Source organism: Mastomys coucha, unplaced genomic scaffold (genome assembly GCF_008632895.1).
Source record: "Mastomys coucha isolate ucsf_1 unplaced genomic scaffold, UCSF_Mcou_1 pScaffold9, whole genome shotgun sequence".
Classification (NCBI taxonomy): Eukaryota; Metazoa; Chordata; class Mammalia; order Rodentia; family Muridae; genus Mastomys; species Mastomys coucha.
Window position 1 is genome coordinate 102998618 of NW_022196915.1, and position 10138 is coordinate 103008755.

Below are 10138 nucleotides of genomic sequence, written 5' to 3' on the forward strand. Positions count from 1 at the left end.
CTGTCCTTCCTGTGATCCTGGCTGTGTCAGAACTCCTCAGAGTCAAGCTGTCTCTGTGATCCTGTGATCCTGTGACCCTGGGCCTGTTAGAGTACCTGGGAGTGCAGCAGCTTCCTCTACGTGTTGTGGGACTGGCTGTGGAGCTTGCACCCAAGGTCTGCTCAGGACACCAGCCTAGAGAGACCGGAAGGAACCTGAGCCACTCTGCTGTAGGAGTTCCTGTGTGCCTAGTCCTGCTAATCCCAGTTACTCCTGGTGTTGGGACAGATGTTGTATCCTCCTCACCTCTGATCCTGAGAGTGTCAAAGCCCTTAGGAGTGGAGCTTCCTCCGGTGTTGTGGGACTGGCTGCAGAGCTTGTGCCCAAGGTCCGCTCAGGACACCCAACCCAGAGATCCCTTTAATTATTTCTTAATAGCTACTCCCACCCCAGTGCTGGAGAAATGGCTCAGTGATTAAGATCAAACACAGCTCTTCCAGAGAACCTGAATTTGAATCTCAACATCCATATCAGATGGCTCACAACTAGCTCTACCTCTAGGACATACAATTTTCTCTTTTGCCCTTGGCAGGCACCTATATTTATATATTTATACCACCATATAGATAAACATACATCCATATTTTTTTAAAAAAATCTTTTAAAAAGATTGATTTTACAAATACATACAAGCGCTCTACCTGCATGTACACCTGCATACCAGAAGATAGTATGAGATCATATTACAGATGGTTGTGAGCCATCATGTGGTTACTGGGAATTGAACTCAGGACCTCTGGAAAAGCAGACAGTGCTCTTAACCTCTAAGCCATCTCTCCAGCCCTGTGGAAAACAAATCTTAAAAAACATCCCTGGAACTTGTTATTATGCTTGATTTTTAATTAAGTAGCCTCTCAATGAACAAGGTTTCACAGTAAATCCACACTTGGCCTTTCTCTGAAATCATAAGAAAATGATGACGTGAGACGTTCTAGGAATATCAAATGCATGAGTTACAGCATAGGCATACCTACACCTTATGACAGGTCAGCCGACTTCACAGTGGGTAGAATTCATTTAAGAACTTTGTAGAATAACAGTCAGAGTATAGGGAACAGGGCTACAAAATGCTGCCCTCACATGACAGGGTTATCGAAATCCTGAGGGCACAGTACTATGGGTACCTACACAAGGCCACACAATGGGAAGAAGGATAACATGTGAAATGTAAACAAATAAAATGATTAATAAATAAAAAGAGACAAGAAAGAAAAGAAAGTAAAAGTATAAAATCTAAAAATAAAAATAAAAACAAAATAAAGCACATCTTCTCCTCAAAAAAAAAAAAAAAAGACTTGGCCCTTCAACATTCCAGCATGGATGGAGGAATTTCCCATGAGCCTCTACTCCTTCCTGAAGAGCCACTCCTGTCTGTGGGCAGTTAGTAGATGCCCGAACATGTGGGGTACCATTTTCTTCTGATGTAGCCATTTGTCAATTGTGCAGGCTCCAGGAAATAACCCCATACTCACATTCATACACACAACCCTCATTAAAAACCAAATATGTCAACAACAACCAAAACAGAGGAAGTACGTGAGCATAAGAGGGATTAGCTGGAAGAAAAAGGGGTTCTGAGAAAGAGGGCGGAGATAAGAGGGTGATGAGGAGAGAATATAATCACAGTACATTTGTGTGTATTTCAAAAAACAAAATAACTAGACTAGAGATAGTTTGGAGGTTACTACTCTTTTCTCAATTGCTCCAGAGTAGGAGGGAGATGTCTTGTGATATTATTAAATTGTATGTTAACAAAAAAGATACCAGTAAAGTGTAAACTTGTCACTCTCTGCATTCTTGCTTGAAGTTAGAGAAAAACAGAGGAGTTACATAGTTCTATGATTTTCAACACCCAGGAGACAATTATACAACAGAAGCTAGCATGTTTACCTGACTCTATGATCTAAAAAGGATAAGTTATATGTGCTCCTCAGACAGGTTTATGTGAGACTACAAGAGCAGCTGACAGGGACAGCGTCTGAATAGGCAAGAGTTGAGCCAGTGCCTCTGTGGCACACTTCCGTCTCCCAGACAGTGTTTCCAGCCACACCATCATGCCAGACCACCATAGGCTAGATGCTTCAGACAGTTCAAGTTCATCTCTCTGAAAGCTTCAAGTCCTATATCCAGGTGGAGACCTCAGAGCTCCTGGTGAGAACTATTTCTGGTATGAAGATATCTGTATTCTGGTGTGTCCTCACATAGGGTGTGAAGATAAGTAAACTTTTTTTTCTGGCCTCTTCTAAGGTCTCCAGTCCCATGTGGGCACTTAGAACGATCATGGCCTAATTCCATGCCCATCAGACACCAGTTCACTGGGGATCTAGGCTTCAATATAGCAGCTTTTTGGAGAGTGCAAATGTTCAGTATGTGGCAGTATTTTCAGCCAACACATTCAATGGTAGTCTAGGCTAACTGAAGATGGTATAGCTAGGTAGAAAGCAGAGAGTAAATATGTAAAACTCTGAGTATGTATGAGATATGTGTGTGACATATGTGAGATGTGTGTGCATGAGATATGTGTTTGACATGTATGTGACATATGCATATGGCATGTGTGTGAGATATGTCTGTATGATATATGTATGTGAGAGATGTGTGTGACACGTGTATGAGACATTTGTGAGACAATGTGTGACATATGTGTTACATGTATGTGCCATGTGTGTGACGTGTATATGTGATGTGTATGTGACATATGTGTGTGACATGTGTGTATGTTTATATATATATAGTTCATTCTTTTATACCCTTATTCAAACTCGTCTTTCAGGAAAATCTGCTAATCTTCCAGGAGTTCTCCATTCATAGATTCCTGATAATGCTTCTTAGGTTTTTATGTTAATGGAGGCTACATTAGATTTAACTTAGCCTCTAACTAATGTGCTACAGAGCTTTGCTTTAAGCAAAGTCAAAGATATGAAAGGGAAGCAGTAGAAAGCCATGCAGTGTTTGGTCCCAAGTCCTCACCCTGCTTAGCCATCACTCTGTGCCAGTCACTCAACCCCTCCACAATGGCTGGTCCATGGCCAACTCAGGCTCTTGGGTTCAGATGCCCATCGAAGATCACAGGAGGAAACACAAGATGCTGAGTTAAGTACAACTTTCAAAGAATTTTAAAAATTATAAAACTTTAGTAGAAATATATAAAAAAATTGTAAACTTTTACTAAAAGACATTTATTATTAATGTATCCCTACTTTACTCACATCAGGGCACTTCGGTGGCTTAAATCTTACTTCCTCAAAGAAAACCCTCTGAAGACCCATTCTAAGGCAGGTTATTCTATTGGTCTTCAGACCACACCACTGTTTGGGTCTTCTCCTTCACAGGGATGAGTATGCACATACACCTCTGTCTCTGCAGCTGTTTGATACAAGTCTGCCTTGTCCATAAACCCAAGCATCACGGTGCCTTTGTTTACTGTCATGCTTCTGAGCCCGTGACACTAACTAGATGTTCGGTATGTGTTTGATCATTGACTGGATGTATGTATGAGTGTGTGACTCAAGCAGGGAAAGTCTTCTGTAGAAAAATGCTGGCGTTTATTTCTAATTAATATATTTTATTGGGTATTTAATGAAGCCATAGATTTACAGGAAAAGAGATCCATTGAGCAGTTAATGGAATTTCTGCAGAACCTTTTGAGAGTCACATTGTATCTCCAGATGGTGCAGCACACAGTTCTGTTTACAAAGGGGTTCAAAGAATTCTTTACTAACTGTAGCCTGGTCTAAGGCAGTGGATCTGCCCCTCGGGGTGCTGTTTCTACTCTAGTATTCTGACTAGATCTCTTATTCTTCAATTCGGTTGTTTAAATGTTTAAATTAGACCAAGCCACATGGCTGTTTGGAGGATGAGCTGCAAATAGTTCACTTACTGAACATCTAAACCCACCATGGCTTAAACTTGTCTAATATAACATACCATGGGTTTATAGGAGAAAATTGTTGTATTGTTCCATGAAGAAGGCTAGGTTCTCCTTAGTGCATGTAACTAAACAACCAGGGGTGAGAAGATGTCTCAGTCAGGAAGTGCCTGACTTTGAATCCCCAGCACCCACATTGAAACGCGGGCATGGTAGCATGAATTTGTATCTGTTAAGTTTAGCACTGGGAAGAGAAACAAGAGGATCCCTTCCCTTCTGGCCCCCACACTCACATGCACATGCAGCCGGTATGCACACAGTAAATTGGAATAAGAACTAAGCATCCCAAATGCCTTCAACCTTCAGAGAAAATACATTCAGAACGTACACATAGAAACCACCGGAGGCTTTTCATACCTCCACAGCTCTAGCAGGAAGAATGTTTTCTCACTGAGACTGTAGCATGAGATTCTGACTGGCTTGGGGGATTTCTGCTGGTGATGCAGCCACCTACTAAGTGTTGCATCTCAACCTTTGCTCCAAGAACTCTATCAGAGCAGTTAAGTTGGGGCTGGGTCAAATGCAAATGGCAACTGGTCAGCTGATCAGATGAGAGATTAGAATTAAATTTGCTGGAAAATGGTTGGATTTCACTTCTTTTTAGCTTTGTACCCATATGACTAAAGTTATATATAGGTATTATTCAGTAATTATATTTATATATGTTTTTTCTTTTTAAACACTTATTTATTTATTTTTGAGTGTGTATTGCCCATGTACACAGTACCATCAGGAACCAGAAGAGAGAGTTGAATCCCCTGGGAACTAGAGCTACAGATGATTGTTAGTGGCAATCTAGGTGCTGAGAACTGCCCATGGCCCTCTGCTAGCTCAGCAAGTGTGTTGAGCTCCTGAGCCATCTCTCCTGCCTTACGTAGGTTTTGTCTTTTGTTTGTTTGTTTTAAAAATGAAACCCAAACCAAAAGCCAGGTAAATAATAATCCTTCGCCTTAGTTTATTTTAACTGCATCAACATTGGAACACATTATTTGATAGCATTTAATTAAGGCTACAGATCAACCCAACCAATTACACACACACACACACACACACACACACACACACATGCACACACACACATACATACACACACATACATACATGCACACATGCACACACAGATGCACACACATATACACACACGCACACACATACAGACTCTAAAATCATCATTTCCACTCTGTTTCTAGCTGTCAATCTTTCTTGAATGTAGTATTTTAAAGGAATAGAATAAGTAAAAATAGCTGAGTGTAGTGGTTCTTGCCTTTAGTCCCAGAATCCAGAGGTAGAGGAAGGTGGATGCCTGTGAGTTTGAGGTCAGCCTGGTCTAGAGGACTAAAGGGATCCCATCTCAAAAAAGAGAGAGAGAGAGAGAGAGAGAGAGAGAGAGAGAGAGAGAGAGAGACACAGAGAGAGAGACAGAGAGAGACAGAGAGAGACAGAGACACAGAGACACACAGAGAGAGAGAAAGAGAGAGAGAGAGAGAAAGAGGAAAAGGGGAAAATGACATTAACTATGCTAACTGGGCTGATGAGGTTAGAGTTAGATTAGGTTCAGACCACAGTCTGTGCTTAGATGCAGCATCTCAACATACGTACTGGTGCTGTGTTTTAAACTACTCAGAAGTTCTGTATATTTCCAGATATTCACCCAAATACAAATCACAGTAAATATGGAATTGGTGTGGCTTTCAGTCACTGCAGAGTTGGTTCAAACTCCAAAGCAGTTTGGAAACTTTGCATCCACTGGCTTAGTAAAAGCTTGGGAAACTTTGTAACTAAAAATATAAGTCCCACCTCAAAAAAACCCAAGCAAACAAACAAAAACAAAACAAAAACCCCTTAAGAGTGTGTAATATTTTCTAGCCAAACAGACTGACTTTTTATAAAAGAATAACCTCACAGCAAATTATTATATCTTCTACAGTGTTCTACAGTGCTCTGGAAGATGGTACAGTTGTCTTTCAGCCCTAGACACCAGCTTAGTGTTCTGGGCAGGAATGTCATATAGCCTGGTGTCTCTGGGTTCGCATCTTTGTCATAATGGCAGCCACCTTCCATCCAGGATCCCACAGACTTGAATCCAAGCTATAGAAGTGGAAGGTGTTTAGCAACAGAGGCAACTTGAAAGATGTATGCATTGAGGTTTGTTTTGTATCATGCATTTTGTGACATGCATTTCCTGTGTTAGTACGCATGCCAAAGGACAAAATTAGGTGAATTCCTTGCTATAGCTTGTCCAGGGAAGTTCAGAACCATTGACTTAAGTGGTTTTTAACAAAAATCAAAACCCGAGTTGTCAGTCCAGGTAAAGTGTAAGAGATGTATCATAAATGTGAGGGAGCAGGGGAGGAAGCAGTAGGAGACGGGGGGGGGGGGGGGGCAGTGGGAGGGAAGGGGATGAAGAGGGAGGAGGGAGGAGGGGGAGGGAGAGGGAAGAGAGAGGAAGGGAGGGGGAGGATAGAAGGAGGGGAGGGAGAGTTGAAGAAAATATTTTAATTTTATGGAAAGGAAGCATTGTTTTTCTTTGCAGATTAGCAAATAAATTTAATGTGACTGCACGACTATTTCTGCTAAATTCAATGGCTGCTTGCAGCATCAATATGTGCTGACATCTCCTTTTTAAATTTAATTTATTTTATTAGCAATGCATTCATGTAGTTCAAAACAAACACTGGCTGGAGTATAACAAAAGGTCTCTTTTTTTGTTTCTTTCCACTCCATTCTCAATCCTTCTTCCATGCCTCTTCTATTTTCTTTCAAAGTTTTCAAGATTTTCTTTATATTTGAAACATAACATAACGCGTCAGCACTTTTGGAAGTACGCATGAGTGCAAAGAATCTAAACCAAATTGTAACTAACACAAAGCGTTGGTCAAATCTTTGAGTTTCCTCGTTGTTGGACCATTTCACTAACTCTAGTCTTTTGATTTCAAAATTAGGATTCTATGCTGAAATATTTAAAATTATAGGCATGTCTGTGTAAAGTTAATTATTTTTCCATAGGAAGTGAATAAATTTGGGTCCTTGGAAAGTTTTGAAGACGATTTTCTCGCTAGGTGGCGCTCTTGTGCCTAGAGGTCTCAGCCAGAGTAGCCTGGCCATCTGCAGATCGCCAAGCCTTTACTGGTTACCATGGAGACGCCCGTATCATAGAGAAATGGACCTCGGTATTTTCTTCTCGATCAAGAATGATTCTTCTAGTCATGCGTCCGCTCTGTGTCGTATGTAACCTTGTAAGTAAAGAGAAAATGTTCCTTCTTTTTCTCTCATTTATCTGCAAGATGAATTATGTAAAATCAACGTCCAGACGAGGAGAGATCTGTCAGCTGCGTCTCTGACCTGTAGGACGAAGCCTGAGAACACTGGATTTTTATACAAGGGAGATCCTGTCACTCGTGAATAATTTGGAAGATGTCTTCACCTTTTCTCTGAGGACCCCGAAGTCCACTCCATAATAAAATGCTCTAACCATTCTCTGGTGGCATTACCTTTCTGGGTGTAGAAATGGACTCTGTTATAAAAAAGTCCAAAGTGATTCATCCACTTGGACTCTTCCCACCTCGTGTAGTGAGTGCCAGATAAACCAGGTATTTCCCTCTGGGTCAACAAGTCAGGAATTCCAAGGCAACAAGAAGGGAGAGGGTGCAACCAAGATAAAGGATATATATATATATATATATGTGTGTGTGTGTGTGTATATATATATATATATATATATATGTGTGTGTGTGTGTGTGTATACACATATATGTGCATATATATGTATATATAAATATATAATGTGTGTATGTGTATATGTATATAGTATGTATATATACACATATATATTATATATACTAACTTTTGTTAGCTATATTTTATATCAAAACATGGGTTTTCATGTCTTAATTCGCCAGTTGTTATCCCCTGATGCACTTGGCTGCCACAGATAGTTGTAATGATGGTTTAGACAAAATCAGCGTTCAAGCTTAATGGGAAAATGGACTTCCATCCAAGACTTCCCATCAGCCTCCCGTCTTCACGACAACCACTCCACTCAACCCAGGTGCCTTTGCACACGGCAGCCCTTTGTTTCCTGTCACGTGTCACAAGGTACCTCATATTTCCCACTTCCGGGATAATTCCCTCATTCAGATAACATCTTTCAGCCAAACATTCACGATCAAAAAGCATGATTTTTAAATGTTTGCATCGCTTTAAGTTGGGGAACAAGCTTAATTCACGTGAGTATGACTTCATCTGCTTGAAATTATTTTGATCTCTGAAAATCAAATTCTGTTGGTCTCTTGTACAAAACCGTGGTCTACAGTCTCATTTACTGAAATTTACTTATTAGTTAAACTCTCTGGGAAAGACAGGACAAGCAAGTTGGATGGCATCCGTTCGTTCTTTGGGTAAGGGACGTCCAGTTGCAACACTGATCACACGGAGAAGCCTCCAGCAGGCACCAGGATCGTGGGGACTATACAGCGAAGGGTTATCTCCGGCTTCCATCGAACGTGAGACAGTACACTGCCCAGTTTCCTGTTCTTAGAATGAAAGTAGAAGAAGAAAGGAGGCTAAAACCCAACATCTTCCATCACCTAATGTTTTCTGTTTCCTTTTTCTTGATTCTTCTCCAGAAAGTGGGCAGAAAGAGTGGGGAGGCAGAAACGAAGCATTCCATACTCCACCGGCTTCCATCATCATGGCGCATGCCATGCAGCGCTCTGTCTCAGGGCTTCTTGGGCATGAGGTCGCACGCCAGCTCCTGCAGTGTCCTGAGGTGCAGGGTGCCAGGGACATTGGTGAAATAGGAAGAGAAGGCCCTGAGAAGAAACTCTTGCCTGCTCTAGCCGAGATGCGGGAGCACACTGCTTTTTCTAAGCTACTGAGGTCTCAGCACGTGGTACTTGTGTTCTAATGAGAATCTGAAGAGTCATCTTACCTGTTGCTTCCCCATGCATGGTGTACTGAGCCCTGCTCCTGTGTGGGCATACTCTACCCGGCTCCTATGCGCTCAGCTTAGCGCACAGGTGGAGAAATCCCACGCTGGCGAAGACTCACAAGATCACTAAGGGATCCCTGCTTCAGCCTTCTGCCACGCTCCAACTGTTAGTGACATCATTGCCAAGTCCCACAGTGCTCTGCGGTGCCTTGAGGAAGAAAATGGACCACCCCTTTCCTAGCATTGCTTCTTTAACGGCATGTCTTTGAAACTGGCCAGATTTAAGTGACCATCTATCCACACTTCATAAATTCCCTTTGCACATAGCAAGTCACTTCAGTCGCCCAGGTAGGCACTGCAAATAAAAAGGATCGCTGTGGAGAAGCTGTGGCAGTCACCATGCTCCAAATACCTTTTACCCAAATCACATCGTAATTATTATTTATTAGGAATGGCAAGGTGGCGTGGTGTGTCTATAACGAGGGTGTGTGTGTACAGATGGATCTAGAACAGTCTCTGGTTTTAAGATGATACAGTCTGCAAAAGGGAGAAAACACAAAGACCTCACGAACAAATCAATGAATCATGGCAGGCCATGATAAAGAATCTCCGAGGACACGGTTATCCAGTGATGAAGTCACATAAAAGGCAAGAGGACCTGACAGGGATCCCAGAGGACGAACAGAGTCTCAACAGGCCTGAAGGAACGTTTCCAGGTGGATGAATGGTATGATCAGACCGGCCTTAGTGGAGTCTGTGGAAACTGGGAAATAGTGGGCCGTAAGCTGGAAATGTGGATTCAGGCCAGAATGTGGAAGGAAACTAAGGCGCTTGGACTCCATCCTAGTGGTAATGAAGAGATAATGAAGATTTTTAATTAAGGGTTTGGCATGATTAAGTGGTGTTTTAGGGAGATTACCGTGGCAGCAGTGAATTGGAGGGGGAGAAACAAGTAAGCGATTAGTTAGGATATGCTGTTATAATTACCCAGGCTTGAAGCAGCAGGGGTCCAGGGGCAGTGGGAATAGAAAGGAAGGGTGGAGAGAGAGAGATAGCAGGACGGGATTCCAGGACAGTCATGGTGACTTGCGGATGTGCCGCGGAGAAAGAAGAGGGAGATCAGGGGAGGCAGCCATGGGGGCGAAAGGTGAATGGGAGCGGTGGAGCTGGACTTGAGTGACTACCGCCATGAGCATGCGCAGTGGGCAGCTGCATGAAGCTCTGGGACTGAGGCCTTGGGG

The 10138-nt window shown here is 42.3% G+C and overlaps 1 long non-coding RNA gene across 1 annotated transcript; it reads left to right on the top strand.

The window, feature by feature from the left end:
- The first annotated feature begins 1407 nt into the window (after window positions 1-1407).
- On the top strand, window positions 1408-7429 carry LOC116085098. Its single transcript, XR_004116419.1, has 3 exons — window positions 1408-1571; window positions 1974-2190; window positions 7252-7429. It is a non-coding gene; the product is annotated as an uncharacterized LOC116085098 (long non-coding RNA).
- Window positions 7430-10138: the final 2709 nt, after the last annotated feature.